The sequence below is a fragment of the Scardinius erythrophthalmus genome, assembly GCF_964197995.2.
Source record: "Scardinius erythrophthalmus genome assembly, chromosome: 22".
NCBI lineage: Eukaryota > Metazoa > Chordata > Actinopteri > Cypriniformes > Leuciscidae > Scardinius > Scardinius erythrophthalmus.
Window position 1 is genome coordinate 17,529,454 of NC_138242.1, and position 23,315 is coordinate 17,552,768.

The following is a 23,315-nucleotide window of genomic DNA, read 5'->3' on the forward strand; positions in this document are numbered from 1 at the left end:
TGAGATTTTGTTTGTATTAGTTCATTGAAATCCATGGTGCGAATTACTGGTCTTAAAATCCCTCAAAACGAAGCAATTCTCAAAACTACGAGTCCAAGTTGGTCAGAAAGCGCTAAATAGAACAGTAATCGCGTTCTCCTGAGGGGGTAACCATAGCAACAGTTCGTTGCTCGAGCCTCACTGGCATAGACTATATATATATAGCATAAATATATATATACACACATACATAATTTTTTATATTTTATACATAATTTTATATTAATATAAAAGTAATTTAATAATTTGCACACTCTACGCAATTCTCAAAAGATATGTGAACTGAAAAGGCATAATGAAGTGCATTTTATATTATTTTAAGAGGTCATTCTGCATAAAATGTTAGCGTTGACCATGTTGTGGCGCTGTTCGCCACGATTTTTCTTAACAGACAACAGTGATATTTAATGTTTCTTTCAAATTACTCTGCGCGTATGTTGCTGGAGATATTTTCCTAAAGCAAAAGTATTTAACAAACCATAATAACAAAATATGTATTAATGCTTTCCCAAACCGAACTCTTTAGGGACATTTCGTTGCGACAAACCCGTGCTGTTTCACAATTGTTGGCAAGCGCGTGCCAATCTGAAACAGTGAACAGCAGAATATTGCATAAGTCACTGTTTGCAGATTTCCCTTTGAGAGAAGTTACTTTCGATGTAGACCTTTGATCGACACGGGTTGGAACGTAGGATTCATTCCGATTCGTCGATGCTTGATCTCGGTCGTTGGCGTACATTCACATGGAAGTATTTTTATGGGCTAAAGGAAATCAACCTGTCGCCGTGTGGGTTTTGATCGGATACCTGACGCATTTCGGGGTTATTGTTGCTGACTAATCACGGTAAGCTGTGGCTTTCTGCCAGATCGACCAGTCCATGAGCGTGTTGCCTTTTGAGGTGCGCATATAGGCTATGGCAGAAAAGTAAAAATGTGTGTGAATTTGACAACTCAATACAGTTATGAGGCATGCTGGACTACTAGACTCTTACATTATGGTAGAGAAAAAGAAAAAAGAAAATATTCGGGCTTGTTCCCATTTTAGATGGGCAAAATGCTCTTTAAAAGATAGCTAGGCTATATGCTTATTTATAGTCATGATCGAAGACATGTCTTGACTTAAATATTACAATGGGCTGCTTGAGAAATTCATATTACATATTTTGCTTTAAATATTTTATTTCTAGGCTATAATGACATTTTAAAATACCAGTCTCTACAGTGATAATGTGGCAAATACAATCATAATATTTTGATCATTTTCAGTACAGAGAAGACTTGGACCTCTTAAGACTGTCAAGTGTTGAGACTCGCAAAACACTTTACAATAAGGGTTAATTTGTTCACAACTACTTTAGTTAACATGAACTAACAATTAGCAATACTACTACAGCATTTATTAATCTTAGTTGATGTTAATTTTAACATGTATTGATACATTATTAAAAGCAAAAGTTGTATTGACATTAATGCACAGCAATGTCTTTTTTATTAACTAACATTAACAAAGATTAGGCCTAATAAATCCTGTAACAGATGTATTGCTCATTGTTACCAAAATACTGATGATGGATAAAATTGGATTTAAAAGTGCTATTCTCAGATCAAAACACTCCTGAACTTTTTCTCTTGCTGTTGTATAGTCACAGCAAGTCTAATACGCTGTTTGGCAGTGTATTGTTTTGTTTGGTTAAAAGTGTTTATTTGATAAGAAAATGTAGATTAAATGGATTCTAAGAGCCTTAAAGTAAATCATAACAAGTAGGATGTGATGTAAAGAGGTCTGGAAAGCAGTTTGATTTGGTTCTGCTAATGTGTTTTCTAATTTAGCTGTTATGACATTGATAATAGAGAGCAGATTGCTTTGGATTCGGACTAACAACAACAACACCGGCTCGTGACCTGACACCACTCTGGCACACTTTTTTCTCTCTCACACACAGTAGCCTACCACTAAAGGTGAAAGCGTTTGTAAACTGTTTTTCAGCGCTGCTTTGATTTCCTCCTCAAATATTATGAAACATCTACTTGCAGTTTAGGATATAGCCTACAAAGGCACGAAAAATGCGATCCAACCGGTGAGCCGCGTCATTATGTTTGCTGTATCATCATTTTGCCCCGTTGCTCACTGCAAGGTTGCTATGCAGGCTAGAGTAAACGAGTAGATACTGGTGCCCGTAGTATGTGGGGGAGGTTTTGCTGGCGAGATAAACAAGCAGCCAGCCATCGTTAGGCATAAGGCAGCAGGAACATGGCGGCGGCAGTTAACTATAATGCTGTTTCACCAACCCGAAGGTCAGAGCTGGACATTAAGTACGGGATTTAAGAGGAAACAAAACACTGTAAGTCCGACGTGTTTGCAAATGTTCTATGTTTGCCGGTGAATGGCGGTTTGGGGTGGCTTTGTAACGCGATTTTTACACAGTCGCTGCAGGATCCAATCACAGTTCCGCGGCGGCGTTATCCTGCATTAGCTTGCTAAACCAGCTACACTCGCTATATCAGCCTGGCCACTTTGCAGAGTTAGAGAGTTGTGTTTTTGCTTCTTGTCGTTGTGTAAACAAATCGCTTTGAGCGACCTTGAAGCGAATGCACGACTGTTGTTGTTTTAACATTTCAATTGTGTCGCTGATTTACTTGATTCGCCCGCGCTGCTTGCATTTTCGCGATTAAGTTTAGCCAGCTCCCCCCTCTTATTTGCCTGGCTAGCTTTAGCCTTCGAGCCTCCATTTGACTATGCGAGGAAGGCAAGTCCATCCGTGGAACACTATTTAGGAGGATTTTAACTTTAGCGGGCAGAACAGTTACATTGTAACGTGGTAATGGGGGTTCCGCTGGAATGCTTGTGTTACATTGTAGCGAGTTGGACGTAACAGTTCTAAAGCGAACAATGTGTCGTTCGCGGAAAGTAAAAGCGCGTTGTTATTTGACAGTCACCGCGTACCGTTTCTGCGAGGGCTGAGATTAGTGAGTCAGCTCTTTGCTGAACTGCACACCACGGTTCGGTTTTCAGGTCTCGTGTGTTTAAAGAAAGGAAAAGTTGGGGCGCCAATGGCTGGGAATGCTGCTAATTAGCATTTACCTCGTGATTTGCCTGAACTCCGCTATTTTCACCAGCGCTTATATGTGGAGCAGAGGCTGCTTTTGTCGTCCAGCGCTCGAGCAGATTTTTAGTTTGGTCGACACAGAGTTCGTAGCCACCGTGACGATGGTTTACGCTGTGTGACGTCACGCCGCCGGGCAGTTTATTGGGTCAAACAAATGATGAACCACCCATTCAAGACCAAATGAGAACCCGGGTATCGGTCGTTTTAAAATGACGAGCTGCTACTTAAATGCTAAGGTGCATCTAGGTCATGTTTAGATGCACCTTAGCATTTCATTCCTAACTCGTTACACATCCTTTTAACGTAGAAATAGCTGCTTCTCCTCCCCGTTCGGTCCTGAATATTTGGTTGATCATTTGTTCGCATACATCCTGTTGTTGTTTGTGAATTTTTCTCTTTTGCAAACGCAGACCATAGTTTTAAAGGGATAGTTCACCCAAAATGAAAATGCTGTTATCAGTTAGGCTACTCACCCTCAATTTGTCCCAAAACTGTACGAGTTTCTCAATGGGGTCCATCAACTGTTTGGTTACCAACATTCTTCAAAATATCTTCTTCTGTGTTCAACAGAAGTAAGAAACTCATACAGGTTTGGAACAACTTGAGGGAGAGTAAATGACAGAATTTTATTTTTGTGTGGACTAACCTTTTAATTTTAATCAAATTTGGTTATTACATGTGTGGTAGTTGTTGATTGATTCTGATTTGGATTTCATTCCATTTTAAGGATTCCAGTTCATTAATAGTTCCATTAACAATTTTGTGGAAATAAAAAAAGAATCCTGTTTTTACTGCTTTTACCACCCTCAGATTTTAATATTTAATCAAAACGTGTAATTACAAATACTTTTTAATGATGTTCCAGACTTTTTAGAAATGGCAAATCAGTACTTGAACCTAACTAAATATTGAATAAGACATGTGTTAGGACTAACTAGTACAACAAATCAGGATTTTGTCACACATGACAAATAACTTGTGATTCAGTAAAATATGTGACTTGCTGAATCACACTCACTAAAGAACTGGTGCATAAAAGGGAAGGGATTCATTTTGGAATCTATTTTGTGATTCAGTATCAGTGTTGCAGTCCAACTGGAAAGTAGTAAATAAAACACTGCATTTTAGTACAACGCTCTGTTAGCTGAATCGAATGTCATGACTGTTTTCTTTGAACCCGTTTCTGTATAAGAACGGTTCTCAACCTTATTGGGTTTACTCGATTGGTGGTTTTTAAGAAATGATTTGCTTGAATGCCCAAGCTTGGAGCCTGTAAACTGACAGCTGGTGTTCACCTCAGATTTGCATCAGCGCTGCTAAGAGCTGCAGTAGTGCGACTCAGCCTGTTGGACCAGTAGTTCAATTCATGCTAGCTTTGTTACCAACCTCTTACATCATGCTGACACATTCCACAGTAGGGCTCGTGTGGTGAGTATACGCACCCACAGCCGAAAATAAGAGTAATATGGCAATTATTTTAATTGATTCAATTTGAGAACAATGCAGAGAATTGTATTAGTGTTTATGGTGAACGGGTCAAGCAGACTACCAGTGTTGTTAGTGTTAAATAAAGCTAAAACGATTAACAGTTTTTAATTGAAATAAAGCTGGAATACGTAAACGTAGACTTAAAAATGTAAATAAATAATTGTTGCAATGTTGTCTTGGCAACTAACTTAAATAGTTGAATATTAAAATGACTGAAATAAATTAAAGCCTAAAAACAAGACTAAAAGCACATCAAATTAGTAAAACTTAAACTAAGGTTTAAATGAAAACTGAAAATATAAAAATCAAAGTATTAATAAATTATATATATATATATATATATATATTTTTTCACAGTACCGGTCAAAAAGTTTAGAAACATTACTAATCTTTATTATTATTATTATTATTTTAAAGAAGTCTCTTATGCTCATTAAGCCTGCATTTATTTGATCAAAAATACAGAAAAAAACTGTATGTTATGTTATGTAATACTATTACATTTTAAAATAATGTTTTCTATTTTAATATACTTTAAAATATAATTTATTTCTGTATTGCAAATCTGAATTTTCATCAGCCTTTACTCCAGTTTTCAGTGTCACATAATTCTTCAGACATCATTCTAATATGCTGATATATTATCAATGTTGGAAACAGTTGTGCTGCTTAATATTTTGTTCTGAAGAATCATGTGACACAAACTGGAGTAATGGCTGATGAAAATTCAGCTTTGCATCACAGAGATAAATTATATTTGAAAGTATATTCAAATAGAAAACCATTATTTTAAATTGTAATAAAATATTTCACAACATTACTGCTTTTTCTGTATTTTTGATCACATAAATGCAGGCTTGATGAGCATAAGAGACTTCTTTCACAAAACTACAAATAGTAATGTTTCCAAATGCTAAAATAACACTGCAAACTGCCAATAAAAAGGTCAAAAGTCTGTGGTTTGGCCTTTAAAAATTCTGTTGTACAGAATCTTTCTAGTATGAATTAGCAGATTTTTGTCAGAAAGCATGTACTTCCTTGATAGTGAAAGCTTTCCTGACATTCTGTAGTAGTAGCCTGATTACTTGGGGGATGTTTTCAGTCAGCCAAGACTGTCAAAACGATATGATGTGGTAAGATGTATTCCCACACAAACTGCAGTGTGTGGGTGTGACTATATACCGTCAGGACTCACCGATGAGCATGCGTGCACTCTGATGCTGTCTAGGTCTCTGTGGTTTAGCGGCATTCACGCGTGGCAATCTAAATCTGGCATATCCACCAGTGGATGCCATGGTCACGTGACCTCCTGGCTGCCGGCGGTTGGGTGGAAAGAGAAGTGTTAGTTCACAAGCATCCCAGCCAGCAGTCCCAGTACCATGATTTCATCCTGGATCAGCTGACCTTTGACTCCCTCTATTGATTGTGGTATTCCATCACAGTGAATCACTGTCTGATTGTTGAACTTTGCTCTTCCTGCAAAATGAGTTCTCCACAGTTGCGGGGCTTCAGCCGGGCAGCCCCGGACGCCACGCATGCTCAGAAGGAGCTTGAGAAATTTGTCATGAGGCTGTTTGATTTTCACGCCACGGTGACAAGATGCAGTCTGTCAGTTAGAGGGATGATCATATGAGCCACTATCAAATCAAATCAATGTCAAATGGCATCAGATTGACATGCGGGGGGGAACGCAAGCACTAAAATCATTGGCTGAAAAAAAAATCGTAAAGATGCAAACCCTAATTTTAAATGCGTAACATGGTATTTTACCAGGGAACAGTAGCTGTGAGGATTACGGTAACTGAATTAAGCCTAATTAGAAGAAAGCTGGAAAATGATGACCTTGTCCAGCTTGATTAGGTTAGACCGCAGCTGAATGTGAACATGCCTTCTCTCTCTCTCTCTCTCTCTCTCTCTCTCTCTCTCTCTCTCTCTCTCTCTCTCTCTCTCTCTCTCTCTCTCTCTCTCTCTCTCTCTCTCTCTCTCTCTCTCTCTCTCTCTCTCTCTCTCTCTCTCTCTCTCTCTCTTCCCCCCCCCCCCCCTTCATTCAGTTCTGTGCACAGGGCCTTTTTTTCCAGTCGTGTCTCAAATTACACTGGGAGCAAAGGGCAGAGAGAAAACCAGGTTTGCCTAAATGACTTTGCTGCTCACATTTAACAGTAATGTGCTTTTCTCTAGAACGGTGATTAGAAAGCATCAGCTGGAGTTTGTAAAAAAAAAAAAAAAAACTATAGTTAGAACTAATGAGTAGGGACTTGAGCTGGAAATTAGCTTTGTATGATATTAGTAGGGCTTTTTTTTTATTAAATAAATTCCATTATATGCCAATTAATTGAAAATTCTAAATAGAATATTGTTTTAATTTAATTTGAAGCCTTAATACCATTTTTTTGTATATTTTTTTGCTTGCCTAAAACATTTTGTATGTTCTCCACATGCATAAAATAATTGTAGTATTTGTGTCTTTTACACCTGAAATGATACTGAATGTAAGTTTAGAGTGTGTTGCCAGGGTAACAGTGGGTAGATGGGCCTGAGGCCTCACAGTGACGGATGAGCTGAGTTATAATGGCCGGGTTCATTCCACTCACCGCTTCCTCTCACAGACATACCGTCCTTGCACAGAGTCTGACCCAGGATTGCTACACGCATCTCTCTCAACTCCCTACTTCTGTCTAATGAGCCTGCTGTGTGTGTGTGTCCAGGATGGCTCTCAGGCTGTTCAAAATAGGTTGTCTTTCTGTTGCACATCAGTTTAGTCTGGGTAGCTTAGAGTATTTTCAAATGTAGTCCATCTGAATATTGAAAATGTCTCAGATTGTGCCCTTTTTTGTTGTTTATCCAATTTGTTGAATGTGAGCAGCAGTTCCAGCTGCACATTTTAGACTTTTGGTGTGTTCGCACCACAGGAACTGGGAATGATTTTAGTTATAGGATTGCTTTTTTGGGGGGACTAAATGAGCTCTTACTTCAGAGTAGGGTGTAACCCAGCACACTAGGAACTACAAGTGACGGAAGTGTACGTTGATTGGCCGAGCGCATGCAAAACATTTTTAAAAAGCTGGCAACGGTATAAAATATATAGGCCTAGTTATAGTTTTTGCTATGTCGTGCATATCACGGTATGTAAATGTAGGCCTATATGTGTCGCACAACACTATTGACACTTTAGTTTGATTAAACGCATGAATGAGATAAAAGAGCGTGATTGATGTTAAAAATTGTTTTTAAGCACAATAAGTTGTAAAAAAAACCTGCTGAATGGCACACTGCCAAAGCGTGCGCACAGAAAGCTGCCTCTCTCAAAAGGCGATCGCGGATTTGAAATGTTGATGTTAAAAAGGGTTAAACGCAATAAACCGTGAGAAAGATCTCAATGCGGTGCACACTACTCCCGCTGACTGACACACAGCTGAAGTGCGCGCACAGAGCGCCATGTCTCTCAGCATGTGATCGCAAATTCACTTCTCTTTCACATCTTATTGCACTTGAACGGTTGAATACACACACAATTATGTCAAAATGTGTGGAGTATTCATGTAAACACAGTCAGTTATGTCTCAAGTGATAGTAAACAGTTGGGTGTGAGATGAGTATCAGTATAAAGGATTCATGCATTCGATCTTAAAGTGACAGTAGCCTAATAAACCTGATTTGACCTAGCCTGGGTTTCTCCATGCTGCCTTGCGCACAGCGCGATTTTATTCACGCTGCTAGGCAGCCTGGACACCATGGACCAGATTTTCCCCTCAAAAAGGGAACCAATCACAGAACGGGGAGGGAGCACAGGGCTCCAGACTGCGACCAAATGGTCGCATTTTGCGACCAAAATTTGAGAATGTGCGACTGAATTTTACATCCAGTCGCACATGTGCGACCAGTAATTTTTTTTTTTTTTACGTTAAACGTGGAAGGGGCGCGTCAAAGAATCCGGAATGTGTAGCAGGCCAATGAGTGTGAGAAGAATAGGGAATGGCCACTGTAACTGGCTAATGTGTGGAGGGGGAGGGTCCTAGAGATAAGCGAGCGCGCGTAAGTTAAACGTCTGTGGGAAGGAGACGGAGACAAATATCAATGTCACGGACAGACCTATTTTTTTACAGTCTATGGGACAGACACAGTCGGTCGGATGATGATAAAGGCCTGAACCCACTATTTTCGGGAAGACTGGCTACGAAAATTCAGCTGGTTGAGGTACTGTAAGTAAGGTGACGAACTCCATGAGCTGCGAATGTTGCAGTCGCTACCCCAGAACTGCGGGGAAATAGAAGTTTGCAGGCACTTCGCAGTTTAAACACAAAACGCATCTCAGCCTCAAGCAGAGTATTCCGTGACATGTTATTAAATAAAATGAAAAAAACTGCGCTGCGCTACTCATTTCTACTTCATAGACCGTTTAATAGTTCGAACCAATAATAAATAGACAGCGCAGAGCTTCTCTCGCCAGTCGCGGGCCGATCGCGATCACGCGAAACAGTTACATCGTGGAGATCCAGTGAAGAAATCCATTGAGTTCGCGACAGAATTAATAACATTGCTGCGAGATCCAGTGAGAAACATTCAGATTTGACGCAGAATTCTCTGTTATAAACCATATCAGATCAAACAGCGCTGACGTGGAAACCAGGAGAAACATGTGCCATGAACGAACAAGTTATAGAAGGCTTTAGGTCCACATATCATCAACATTCACCATGGATTTAATGTAGTAACACCACTTACTGTAACTATGGTATATTGTGTTTATAACAGTAGCCTACACATCTTTTTCCAGCACTTCAAAACTATAATATCATATTTAAATGTTATTTTTAATGTGTTGACCAAAACATTTTTTGTTCATCCTTTAAAGATTGTCCCTATTAATAAAACTAAAAGTTTCAAGAACTAGGAAAACTCACACTTATTTAAAAAAAGAAAAGAAACAAATATTAAATTACTATTGTAAACATAGCTGCAGAGGACGCTTATTGGCTATTTTCACTCCCTAATATCTATTTTGTCACTCATTTTGCTTTTGAATTATTAAGACATTATGAATGATAATAATTAAAGTTAACTTTATCTATACACCTCAAATTAAGCTCAGTGCTTTGTCATCCCACAGTGCTACCAAATACTTTCTGTAGAACTTAGTGCCGCTGCCCTCAAATGTTAGTCTGGAGCCTGTGATCTTAAAATAAAACTGCACCATACTTTCTGTACGTTAAGGCTATTTATTATCAAAGCATTTGTCAGTAATACAGTTATTTTGGGGGAAAATGTGAATAATTGCATTGTAAGATGATTTAAGGTGCGCCCCTAAATTTTCTGCTTGTGCTCCTAAAATTTTAAGTCAGGGGCTACAGCGCTCCTAATAAAAAAAGTTAGTCTGGAGCCCTGGAGCAGCAAGACGATGACGATGTCTATGCGACACACGAAGCAGTTTGTTTATATCTATGGATCCAACATGGCAGCAGATGCGAAGTTACCTTTCGATGCAGCCTTAGATAGTTTTCTAAGTAGTTTAGAACGCAAGTTTATTTCGTCTTCTTCCTCGTCGAATTTCTGCCGCTCTACACACGTCATCTGGTATGATTGAAACGATTGGCTATGAGCTACGTACAGGCGCATTTAATAGACATCATAGCGTCCAATAAATGGCTCTGGGCATTCGTAAACCACGCCTCAAATACGAGAAAATGAACGTGGTTCCCAGACCACGTCTCAATGAGAAAGAGGTCTGACGTTAGCCAGGCTAGATTTGACCTGTGTCAAATCAAACAAAAGAGAATGAATAACTGAATAACTTTTGTAGCTTTAATAAGAATACAGTTTAATTCATACAGTGAAGACAATGCAGTATTTTATTTTTAAAATTTGATTATTCCATTTCTGTTCTATTTCTAACTACATGTCAAATAAACCTATTGTAGTTGGAAAAACTTATTTCAATTCATATTTTTGCTATATTGAATTTTTCCTATTTTTTGTAATTTGCTTTTTTTGTTTTTATTTTTTATAACAAAAATAAAATAACTATATACAAAAAAAATATATATTGTGATTTATATCATTATCGTGAAATAAGATTTTGGTCATATCGCCCACCCCTAACTTGTACTATAAAGCAGCTCTCCAGTGTGTCTACTTGTGTCTGACTCAGACTGAACAGAAGAAATGAACCAGAGAAGTAGTAGTTTGAAGGTGTTTACTCAACCGGTGCAAACTTTTCTGTAAAGTTCAATTTGGCAAGTTGTTTCGAACTTCTGAACAAAACTTCGTTTTGGTCTGATTTTGTTTAAAATTACATTACGCCAGTTTGTTCTTTGATATCGCTTGACATGTATTGGGATTTTTGAGATGTCTTACTAATCTGACGCAACCAGTTTAGTCCACTCTACTTACAAACTGATGTTTATCTTCTAAATAAGACAAAATGTGTAGTGTTTGAGCTGTAGGAGTGGATTGAGAAGCCCTTCGCTAGACCTCAGCTGCGATTACATTCCTTTTTTAATCGAAGAAAGGTTTAAGGGCAGGCAAAAGGTGTGTTACTGATCCCGGTGCCGATTGCGGTGCTCTGCACTTACAAGTGAGACGCTCTTTCTCCACTCAAGTACGTATTGATTTGACTTTGGCTGGTGACATTATGTTATTGCCACAGATATTTACTGTGAAGGTGGCCTTACTCAAACTGGCTCACTACTAAGATAATGGAGGTCATGTAGGCTCCACCAAGAGCAAATGTACCAAAGCTGAAGGAACATTCCTGGTTGAATACAAGTTAAACTGAATCGACAACATTGGTGGCATAATGTTGAATTAGCAAAAAAAATGAGGTTACAGTGAGGCACATACAGAATAAGTGAATTAGTTGTAATTTCATAAAAGCATTTACTTTGTTAAAATGTTTTATTTTGTTAAAATATGTGTATCGTTTGAGATGTAAAGCAATTACATTTTTTTACAGTCTTTGTGGAATTGGATATAGGCCTAGCTTTACAGTAAAAGTTAGTAAGTTTTTCCCACTAAAATCATGTTAATGCACATATTGTGTTTTCTTGTGGCTATATATTGAAACAGTGAGTATTTATTGTTTACAAATTGTGCCCATTCACTTTCATTATAAGTGCCTTACTGTAAAATCTAAGATTTTATTATGATTTTTCAAAAGAAAAGGAGAGAACTGAGTGATTACAACTAACTAGATATTTCTGTACAAATTGAGTTGCACAGCAATTGCAGCCGTGTGCCTTTTTCCAGCTCTAGTTGTACACAAGTGGATTTTGACCCATTCAGATTCTGTTTATTTTGGAAAGAAGGGCTTTTTTTTACCACATGAGCATAAATTGATCATGTGGAGGCGACCCACAAGTAGTTCACCCACATTGAATCTCTTGGTAGAGGCTCAGTATCGCCGAGACGAGAACTCTGTGATGGAATGCAGCAGGGTTTTCCATGTTATCACCGGGTCTGACTGGTTACGCATTGCTGGGTGCTCGTAACCCAATTAATGAACCTGATAAATGAAAGTTAGCAGAAAGATCAGCGCCTCCTTACCCGCACCCTCAGTTGAGCTCGAGCTCTTAGCGTCGTCATTGGATATCGACATGCTAGGAGTGCATGACTGCAGGTATGTGGAGAGGGTGGTGTTCTTTTCACCGCTGTCTGGAGGTCTCTGCACGCTGGAGCCCAGCGTGTGCCTGGCAGCAGACCCAGAGTGTAATCCTTGGCATCGAGTGTGGCCTGGCAGCAGTTCAGAAAGACACAGTTAGAGTGGTGGGGGGGCCCTGCTTTAAGAAACGCCAAGTCGAAGGAAGGAAACAATGATCACAGAGCAGGTTAACCCAGGGTGGCCACAAGTTGAGCTTGAGGTTAAAGCTGCCAAAAGACGTGGTGCGGCTTCACTTTCGCTTCATTAAAGAGATGTATGCGAGGCTTTCCTGTCCACATTGTTATGTCGGGTCAAGCAGTGGCCAACTGCACATTACTGTACTCTGCTAAAGGACCACAGAGACCCCCTGCACAGATTTTAAGCGCTACAAGCTCTCGGAGACCCTTTGACTGAACTTGTCAATCTGTTACAGACCACATTGAGATCCGGTTCTTATTCGGATCTGGTTCTGTCAAACGAAATGATTTTCATGATTTTTGGTAACTGTTATGGTGCGGACGGTGTGCTGTAGTAGAATATTCAAAGTAGGCATCATCAATTGTCATAAACGGCGGTGGGCAATGAAAGCAGAAATTACACAATTTTGTTAAATATTTTGGACTATATCACTATATATACAATACCATTCAGATGTTTGGGGTCAGTAGGGTGCTTTCACACCTGCCTCATTTATACCCCTTTTCCACCAAGGCAGAGCTGGTGCTGGTTCGGAGCCAGAGCCTAGTTTCAAATCGGTTCTTTGTTTTTCCACCGCCAAAGCACCAGCTCCGAACCAGTAAAACTGGTTCTTAAGTAGCACCAAATCATTGCAGGGTCTAGAACGGAGCCAAGAAAGAACCGCTTGCGTCAGAGGCTGGGGGCGGGGTTACCGTGGCCAACAAGACTGAAGAGAAACTTGTGACCGCCATTTTTAAATAGCAGCTAGTCGAGCTAATAGCAGCTCGATTATAATATCCGTCTATGTAAGTTACGGCGAGCTGCACGAACGCGTTGGATTCGCCGTGTTTGGATGCCGATTTATTTTCGCAAACCCATGAGCATCCATAGTAACGCAACGTCTATTATTGTTGATGCCTTGTTCGAGATGCATCGGAGCAGCGTGGACCGATCAGAGCTGCGGGAGTGTTTGGAGATCATACGACTCCTTGTGCTTTTTGATCGCTTTCGCAGTGCTTTGATTTCATGTGCTGATCGTTCTGCGAGAAGCCGATGCATCTCGAACAAGTCTGGTGTGTTTGTGTTTGGCGCTGCCGCACGCGCGTTGCTGAGCAACATGATACGTATGCAGTGACGTAAGATATAGCTCTCTCTGGCCGGTGGAAACGCAAACCGGTTCTTAGTAAGCTCGTCAGTCGAACCAACTCTGAACTGGCAATAGCTCTAGCTCTGAACCAGCACCCGGTTCTTGTTGGTGGAAAAGGGGTATTAGTTCGGTTGAATCGCACTAGAGTTCGTTTTCCCTATTGGTGCGGTTCGTTTGGGCAGGTGTGAATGCGGCAATCGCACTCGGGTGCGCACCAAAAGCGGACCAAACAAGCGTACCGAGACCTGCTCGAAGAGGTGGTCTCAGTACGCTTCGAAACGAACTCTGGAGTGGTTCGTTTGTGGTGAGAACGTGATCCGACCTCAAACAGAACCAACTGCCAAAGAAATGCGCATTTTTGGACTAAACCAGTTGCCGTAGTCAACTGCGCTGTGATTATGGGATGAGAAATGTTTGTTGACAGTTTGCACTCGCGGACAAACTTGGAGTTGTGAGGAGGTGCGGAGCCTGATAGAAATTATTAACAGCCGCATCCTCGCTTCATTCTCAAATATTATTGTTTGTCTAAAGTGGTGTAAACTATAATAACATATGACCAAGGATACAATCAGCCCACGCAGTTGTCTCTCCATAGTAAACAGTGGCGTGTTATGCACGCGTAGCCTCCTCCTGAAGTGACTCGCCGCGTGCATTGAATAAAACATTTTTTAAGCCGCATCCTCGCTTTTGACAAACTATATAATAAACTATGACTAGGGATACAATCAGCCCACTCAGTCATCTTTCCATAGTAAAAAGTGGCGTGTTGTCTGCCGGATTTTCCTCCTAATTCCGGGACTTCTGTTGGAATTTTCCCGCACGTTAATTCTGACAATCGAAGTGCAGTTATGAAAATACGTTCAAGACCCATCTGGCCAAGGAGTGACGTGTATGTTGTCACATGACTGCATTTTGGTTCGTTTCATAAACTGATCCGGAACAGAGCGATAAGTGTGGTGTGAAAGAAACCAAAACGCCTGAAAAATGCTACAAAGTATAATGTTTCTCCCTTGGTCCGGACCAAATTAACCGAACTACAGATGTGAAAGCACCCTAAGATTTTTCACAGTAAAAACGCTAATATTGTGAAATATTATTACAATTTACGTAAAATTAAAAATATTTTCTATTTTTCTGTTTTTGAAATGATTTTTTTTTACTTTAACGGCAAAGCTAATTTTTTAGCAGCCATTAATCCAGATTTTAGTGTCACATGTTCCTTCAGTATGTGTTCTAATATGCGGATTTGGTGCTAAAGAAACATTTATTATTATCAATGTTGAAAACAGTCGTGCTACTTAATATTTTGTGAGATTAATGTCTTTACTTTTTTGATTCATTTAATGCATCCTTGCTGAATAGCAGCATATATTTCTTTAAAAAAAATCTTACCCCAAACTTAAAATGGTAGTTAAATTTGTTTGAATGGAAACATGTTTGAAAACTTCTGTCTTTTCATAAGCATGTTTCTTTGGTTTCTGAAGTCTCTCAACACAGTTACTGCTCTGAAAGATTCAGTGAGTTCATTCAGTAACATTCAAACTAGTAATTTCTGAGTTTTAGTCTTTTTTTTTTTTTAACAATTCCATAAAAGAACGGGCTCAAAAGACTGGTTTGTGAATATGCGTTGCTGTATATGTAACTCATAGAAAGATGTACCTCTTTTATCTTATCACATTCAATTCAGACTACAAACTTGCATTTACATTTTGATTCAACCATTTTATCACCCACCCCCTAGTCATATTATTTTCTCTCTCATCTTATTTTCTATTAACAATAAGTTTTCATGTAGGATTAATTGTTTGGATAAGTGAGTAAACCTATTTGTATATAAATTGTATACAATTTATATACAAATAGCTAAATAATCTCATAAATTGGCTTCTGAAGGTGAACGCAATTAGAAATGTTGTCCAATTGTTGTCCATTGCTGAAAGAACCAGAGTCGTTAGATAAAATCTGAATTGCATCCAGATTTAATTTCTTATTCGTTGTTCTGCATCTTCATTATTAAGCATTGATATGCTTTAGTCTGCTTCATCTAAACATCTCCAAATCAAAAAAGAGATAAAGACTTATTTTGTTGATCTATTCTGCATCTGCAGAACAGTTATGATTGTTTTGGATTTTTCAAAGACGTTGTCATTGAATGATGAGGACTCTAATGCAATCATCAACCACTGACAGATACCTCAATAAATGCTTGCCATTCTTTTGGTTCCAGCACTAAACCACCGGTGATGAAAGAACCGTTGTTCTCTCGTATACAAACACCCTCAGGTTGCGTTTTTCTTTGTTGAAAGAAGGTTCCAGCTGATTCTCCAGATGGCACAGGCCTCTTTCTCCCGCTGAGCCTTTCCTGCTGTAAAATCGACTGGGTCTACTATCTATTGGCCTGCTCCACAAACTGGGCCACAGATCTAATTGCTCTTTCATGCAGTGCGAATTCAGGGGGGAAAAGACTTCTGCGGATGCTTGCCTACAGCATGCAGGAATGAACATGGTGGCAAAGATACAGCTTCCGCTTGCAAAACAAAAATGCAGCACTAGCAGAAGAACCCATCTTTACAAAAAAGAGACAAAATGTATCGCTTGCTAAAGACCTGACACGGCTGTCCAGAAAGTGCAAGCCAATGACCGCGCATAGCTTGCAAAAGACAAGTCATCGACAGCAAAACGGCTCGGGACAAAAAAATCTGGACTATGCTTGCAATGCACTGCAGTGTTAGCAGTTGATATCCTACTTTGGGCAATTGAGTTGTACTCTTCCACCACTGTAATTCATATCCGGCAGTAAACTGAAGAACGGTTTTATGTTTAAACCAATACCTGGTGCTCTTATTAGCAAACACCCTTAACTGAATCAATTGCTCCTTCAAATTAGTGTATCAGAAGCACTAAAGTTATCCATAATTCTCTTGTCAAGCAAGACAAGAGAACGCTTCGGCGTTAGACAGAAGATTTGGCAGCTGCTGTCACTGGAGGTTGCTAAGCAGCTTGATTCACTCGCCAGCCAACTCGTCTGTCGTCAAACTACATTGCATTGGCTGTCATTTGCCTGATACAAAACAAGCACACCTTCATGCCTTGATGCTATTTCCGTACACGAACGGGCAAAGAATGCAGAGAAGTCCTTAATCTGATTGAGCGTTGGCTCTCTCGAAGGCAAATTTTTGTTGGCAATTCACAAAGGTAATGGTCCTAATGTAGGTGAGATTACGTCACGTCGGCCGCTTTTAGCTTTGGGCCGTCTGTCTGAATGCTGAAGAAGTTTTTTCCTCCTGCACTAGAGATAACTGCTGGTCAAAGGTTAAAGAAAGAGACTGTAAGCAGCCCTTAAAGCCTCTATAATCATTCTGTGCCTGTCTGTTACAGATATCTGTGGCTTTGGCACCTGGAATTGTGGGTTGTCAAAACAAATCCTCTCATGTTACACCTGAGGAGACAATTACACACACACACCCACGTACCGTGCAGGCGGCGGAGGGAATGATTATCTTTGCATCTTAAACAGTTAGTGATTAGGATTGCGGAGATTTAATTTATGCTGAGCAGATTTTATTTAGGGTGTGAATTGCCGTTTGCAACACATTTTACTTTAAAGACTTACGATACTAGTTCTCTATAAAAAGAAAAGTATGTGAAAATAGGGTTCAATGTACTGTGTTAAGGAAGGAATTTTCATTTTTGTTTCATTCCTGGATGAATCAGTGATTTTTAATGAATATCTTGAATGAATGATTCAATGACGAATACGTTTTTAACACTCACTTGTCGCCACCTGGGTTATCTGAAGCAGGGGTGGGTGCTAATAATGCCTGTACGGCCATGCACATTTTACTTTCGCTTTCGAATTTGACTTCGAATTAGCAGACGCATTTAGTTTATAATTGTAGTGTCTGTTCTCTTACTGAACAAAATTATTTTTATTACTATAAAATATGAAAACGACAGTGGGGGCGGTGCCACAGTGGGCAAGTGATGTAATCGGTGTGCGGATGAACACTGTGTAACACCGGTAACACCAACTCTCGCAGCAAGCCTAATCCGAACTATAAACTTTTATCCCAGTATTTCTGTGATAATATGAATATTTGTAACACAGAAATAATGATATTGTGTGGTGGAAATGCCTATACATGATAACTGCTCACTCTGGAGCAGCGGCAGCACAAACGCAGATTTGAATGTTTCGCTGTGATCGTACTTGTCAATGGTTTTATAGACATAGCCAATTGCTGACATTTAGGACTAAGATCATAAGTACCTACATAAGGCCCCAGTACCTTTTTCGGTTTTCTTATAATGTAGCTATTCATGTAGATCGTAAAATCTATACTTAAAAAATCAATAATTTAAGCGCTACAAGTGAATTTAGGCATCACAACATTATAACATTTAAGGGTACATTTACATGACAACGATGTATTAAAAATGGAAACGTTATTCCTTTTGATTTTTTCACGTACAGACAACAGCGTTGTCAAAATGATCCCTGTTCACAAGGATCTGCAAAATCGACTTAAAACACTGTTACACATGACAGGCCAGTAGTTGGCGATGTCACTTTGTAAAAAAAAAACACTACGCGCCTATATTCCACAAATTCATGTTTTTTGTTGTTTAAATGGAGACGATAACAGTAGCGGTTTCAACAACTTGCACTTTAAAATGCATTTTCAAAAGCTTGCGTTTTCAGGCCTCCAAAACGCTGTTGTCGTGCGCAAACGCATAAAAAAAATCCTTTTTTAGTCGAAAACGGTTTCATGTGAACAGCCTCCAAGTCTGAAAAATGGAAATTCATTTCACTTGCCTTCATCTAACGCTCTTATACTAATCTTTAATCAATACTGACTGATTCAGATTTGATGAAATCTGCTTAATCTGAGAAATCTCTAATATCTGCCGATAGCAATATGTTACCGCTATATTGCATATCCCTGTTGTACTCCCACAATGTCATATATCACATTGTGAAATAGTAATGCAGCACTCTATTTTATCCATCAGGAATTGAGTGTATTGTGAAAAGTGGGCACTACTGTGATTTCATGGTTCATGGTTGATTCAAAGTTATCCTGTGATGTCTTATGATCCTATGAAAGGAAGATTAATTTTATGATTTGGTTAGAATGAATCAGCTATTGATAAGATTGTAGAGTCAATAAAATGAATGTGTTAAGACAAAGTAGCTTGTAGAATAGCCTGTTTAAGTCATAATTTATAAAATATCACGACCTGGTGCTGATGTTTTCTTTGACTCTCAAGTTCTTTCATTTCAAACTGTCATCTGCAACAATGCATGCTTAGTCTTTACAGCCCAGCAAGTTGCTTTGTTTATTTTTGTTTCTAAAGTCATCTTACAGTAAATGGCCTGGAGTTACAATCATGACATTATGGTTTATGTCGAAAGCCTTAAGTTTGAGTGGCCAAAGCACTAATTTTGGATAATCATGGTATTTGACAACCGGAAGCTGTAATGCAATTTTACGGCCTCGATGTCGGCTGACAGAGCAAAGTTTGCTGCATGTGCTGTGTCCACAGAGACAGTTTTCCACTGCAGCCTTTTACTTTTTTCCCTGTCCTGTCCAATTACGTGCCTTCCTGGAGAATCAGCAGTATTCAGGTAATGCAGTAATTTGTAGTTGCAGGATTTGCCTCATTGCAACTGAGAATGTTTATTTAATTGGACAGAAAAGCCTTCATTCTGAGACATCATCAAGCATCAGGTCCTTGGTCTTTCCCAAATTTTGGCTGGTTAGCATGATCCTGTTTGGCCCTCCTGATAGACTCTGTAACTTCGTAACTTTCGTAACTTTTTTTTTTTTTTTTGTATGTTTTACAGTGTTTCATAAAATACTATTTCAGTCTTTCTACTTAAATTTCACACATTTCATTCAATGTGTTACTTGGCATTTTCAACTTAGTTGCAATTTCTGAGTGAAAGTTGTTTCTACACCTATATATTACTAATAACTTTTTCTGGAGTACAATTCTGAGTGGTTGGTGTTTAAAATACAACCTTACTAAAAACACAAAGAAATGTTTAATTTCACAATCTATAGATCTGGTTATTTTTCTGTTACAGGTAACAGTTTAAAAGTCATTAGTGACATAATTCAACACGTCATTGAAATGAATGGGAATGCTAACAGAGCTCTCTTTAGGTATTATAGATCTCCCTAGTCTCGCCACCCACTTCTGAGTCACTGAAATGTTAAATAAAGCAGTTAGATTTACAGTACTCACAAATTAGAAAAACACAAAGCCGCCTCAGTGAGTCTGGCCATTGTGGAGATGGCTCATATCCAAAAAAAAGAGTACGCGTGGGCTTCCAGCTGGAGAGAAGAGAGAATGATAATCACATGTGGAATTGGAGCTGACAACACATTCACTAAACTGAAACCGATCATTGATGTCTGAGGTTTTTCTAGAGGCAGAGCAGGAAGAGTGCCAGGCTAGATACCTCTAGAAAATGAAAGCGATGGGCCAAATGTCCCGACAGTAGCATGTGCCATTGAATTCATTAGAAGAATGTGGCACCATAATGTGGTACTGGACATCTTTAGGGATAAATGATATATTGGCACTGATATTTAATATGATAATTTCTCCAATTTCACATTACATTTGTTATTATATAACACCCATTTATATGGGCCATGACATTTTAAACTTGCAGCTCGACAATTTAAAAGCCGGCTCATATGCACGCCTGTCATTCATCTTCAAATCATGTGATTCGATTTGCGTCTTCTGATTGGTTTTGTGAACTTAGAGGCTTTTGCTGGCAATGGGAAGTGCCGTTTAGAGGTTTCTGCCAACAAACCGGTATTTCTGAATGGGCTGAGCCTGGGATTCAGCTGGTTTGGCTGAAGCGAATGTATTTGATGAACGTATACTATATGCGGAGAACATTCGCTCAATATTGTTATCTCATTTTGATCATTATCTCAAGAATATTTCTGTTTTCTGACATGAAAAATGGGGCTTGCAGGAATGCTCACATTAAAATCCTCCAAAACTCACTGAGACGTGGCCAGCAGTGCTTTGGTTTGTGACTGTACCTAAGCAACTAGAGAAAGCTACCTCATGGGATATTTTGTTCTCACTGATCACAGTTGAAAACAATTATTTGATGGATCTTGATTTTAATAATGTTCAAAGTGCCCCTATTATGCTTTTTCAGTCAGTCAAAACATCTACTTTGACTCACCCTCTAACACTGTAGTTGGTTTGTGTTGTGTACATGCCAAAAAGATGTGTTTTCTGCGTTGCAAAGGCAAATTCTCTTTGTATACACTTCCAAAGGATGAGGATGTGAATAGTCAGTACTTAAAATTACCACAGCGATACAACAGCATAACCTTTTGTCATGTTACTGACTCAAATCTCAGCGAGGTCCCTGGATTTGCAGAAACTTTCTACATTAAAAGCCCTATTCTGACAGGATTAACTTTACAAGGGTAGATGGAGTAATGTAATTTTACCACAGGACATCTGTAATATTAACGGCCAATTCGCAATGGATAAGATATCTCAGTAAAACTAGCAGAAGTGGGAGGGGTAACTCGATTTGCGCATCGCCGTCACACTTCTGTCGTCATGTGCCTATTACATTGCTTCCTGATATCACGTGCGCAAACAAACTATATAAAACAGTTATGTCCGGTCGAACGATGTATTAATTAACTTCAGATTGGATTGTGTTGGTTTGAAACAACATTTCATAATGTACGACTAACTGAGTAAAAACTTACCACTGAGAAATGTAATTGTCCTTGCGATTGAGGTTCGGGTTGAATAACTAGTTCTTCCAATGTTATATCATCGGACTTGCACTCGAATTAATATGGTAAAATTGATGCTATCGTTACTGTCTTTACAGTAAGTACAGGATCGCTGAGGATTTAGGAAGGCTCCGGAGCTGAAATTCAGTTATGATAATGGTGGTTCAGTTTCCTACGCGTGCTGTAAACGGTCGACCAATCACAACAGACTGGGCCATTTGACCAATCAGAGCAGAGTAGCTCTCGGAAAGAGACGGAATCTTCGAACGAGTCATTTTCAGACTCTTTGAGAAAATGAGGTGATGTGCAATGTATGTTATGAGAAAACGAAAGTGTTTGTTTGATCATTAATGCATGTAAACCTGTTCTAGGAAACATCCAAAACAAAATTAGGAACCTTTAAAATAGCGTAATAGCGGCACTTTAATACAGCTACTTTATTTTATTTTATTGAACGCTTTTAAGCCCCAAAGTAGCTTTATTGATTTTCCCATTTGTAAGAAGTTATTTCAGTTTGCTTTCTCTTTACTGCTCAAGAGGTTTATCATGGGTTCACATGTGTGAATGTGGTCACACGCTACCCGATTCAACAGCCAGAAAAGGTGATGCACATGATTACAAATTGAAATGAGGCGTTTTAATATTTAGTGACGCTAGTTAAGGCAAGCATCGCTTTTACTATGGCTCATATTGGGGTTGCATGTGGCAGTGAGATTTGCACAAACATGCAACATACATTTTCTTAAAGAATATAAAAATCTAGTTAAGTATAGACAATTGCATTGTCTCCAGTGGCCTGTACAGTGTTTTGATATTATTTACTTAGTTGAGGCATTAAATCTTTGTCTGACTAATACAATCAAGAAATTGATGGATTGCCAGTGAAAATGTTGACATGGAAGGTTAAATTTGTGTTTGGCCTCCACATCTGGCCCATTGTGGTCAGTTTTGAGTGAGTAAAAGAATCTGCACGGACAATCTAATCTTTAGCCCTTGAGTGGTACGATTAGCTGGCTGCCTTCCCCTGACATAAGCCTTTAGTGACATCCCCACTGAGATGACTTGCACCTGCTTCAGGCCAGGAGGAAACACAGAGGATCATGGGGAAGAGAGCAGGATCACTTACCCTCAGACATAGGGTTTGGACAATCCCGCTCACATCTAGTCAAAGAGCGGCTAAGTGAACTTGACTGAATACGTGAGACTTCTCAAAAGTATGAGGAGCTGCAGGGTTTTAAAATAAGATCTGAACTTCTGGACTCCTTTTGAGTGGCATTATTTTGCGAATATCATACTCTTTTATTATATTTTAAGGTAATTTTAATTATGTTTTTTTCCCTTCTCTGTAACCGTGAGAATTAAATGGGCTTTTTGTTTGTTACTCTGTCTTTCAAGAGTTCTTTGTAGATTGCGTCTTCTAGTGAAATGAGTAACAGCTTGTGTGGGCTGTGGGTTTTCTCTTGAGTTCAGTAGTATAAACTGTTCCATCCATCAACAACAGTCACTTGTGCAAAGCTTCTATATATTTGTGACAACTTTGATAATTGAATGCATGTAAAATTGAAATATAATTGCAAAAAAGTGATTGACACGTTAAGATCTGAAACACCAATCTACTATTCAATTATTATAGTTTTTACTTAATTTTGAATCCGCTTTTGTCACTTTTTTTTGTCTTTATTTTTTCATATTTCTATATAGCTTTAATTTGTTTACTTCATTTAAGTCATTTTAGTACATCAGCATTAACGTATTTATTTCAGTTTATCGGTTTTATTAGGAATTTTTCATCTTTAATTTCAGATTTATTTCAATTACCAATTTTTTTTTAATCGTTTTTAGTGGTGAGGGGTTCGGATCATATTACGATTTTTGAGTCACGGATTGAAAATAAAATACAAATTTCAAACGTTATTAAAGATAAACTGAAA

At 38.9% G+C, this 23,315-nt stretch overlaps 1 protein-coding gene across 5 annotated transcripts in view; it reads left to right on the forward strand.

Annotated features, from left to right (window-relative positions):
• Positions 1-744: 744 nt before the first annotated feature.
• The window catches only part of ncoa2 (nuclear receptor coactivator 2), a 105,567-nt gene continuing 82,996 nt past the window's right edge, over positions 745-23,315 (forward strand). For 4 of the 5 annotated variants that reach the window (XM_081353244.1, XM_081353247.1, XM_081353248.1 and 1 more), the window contains exon 1: positions 2,254-2,381. The gene's annotated coding sequence lies outside the window, so the exon portion shown is untranslated. Of the gene's footprint in view, positions 884-2,253; positions 2,382-23,315 lie in introns of those variants that run through there. The other variant, XM_081353245.1, reaches the window with a different exon arrangement.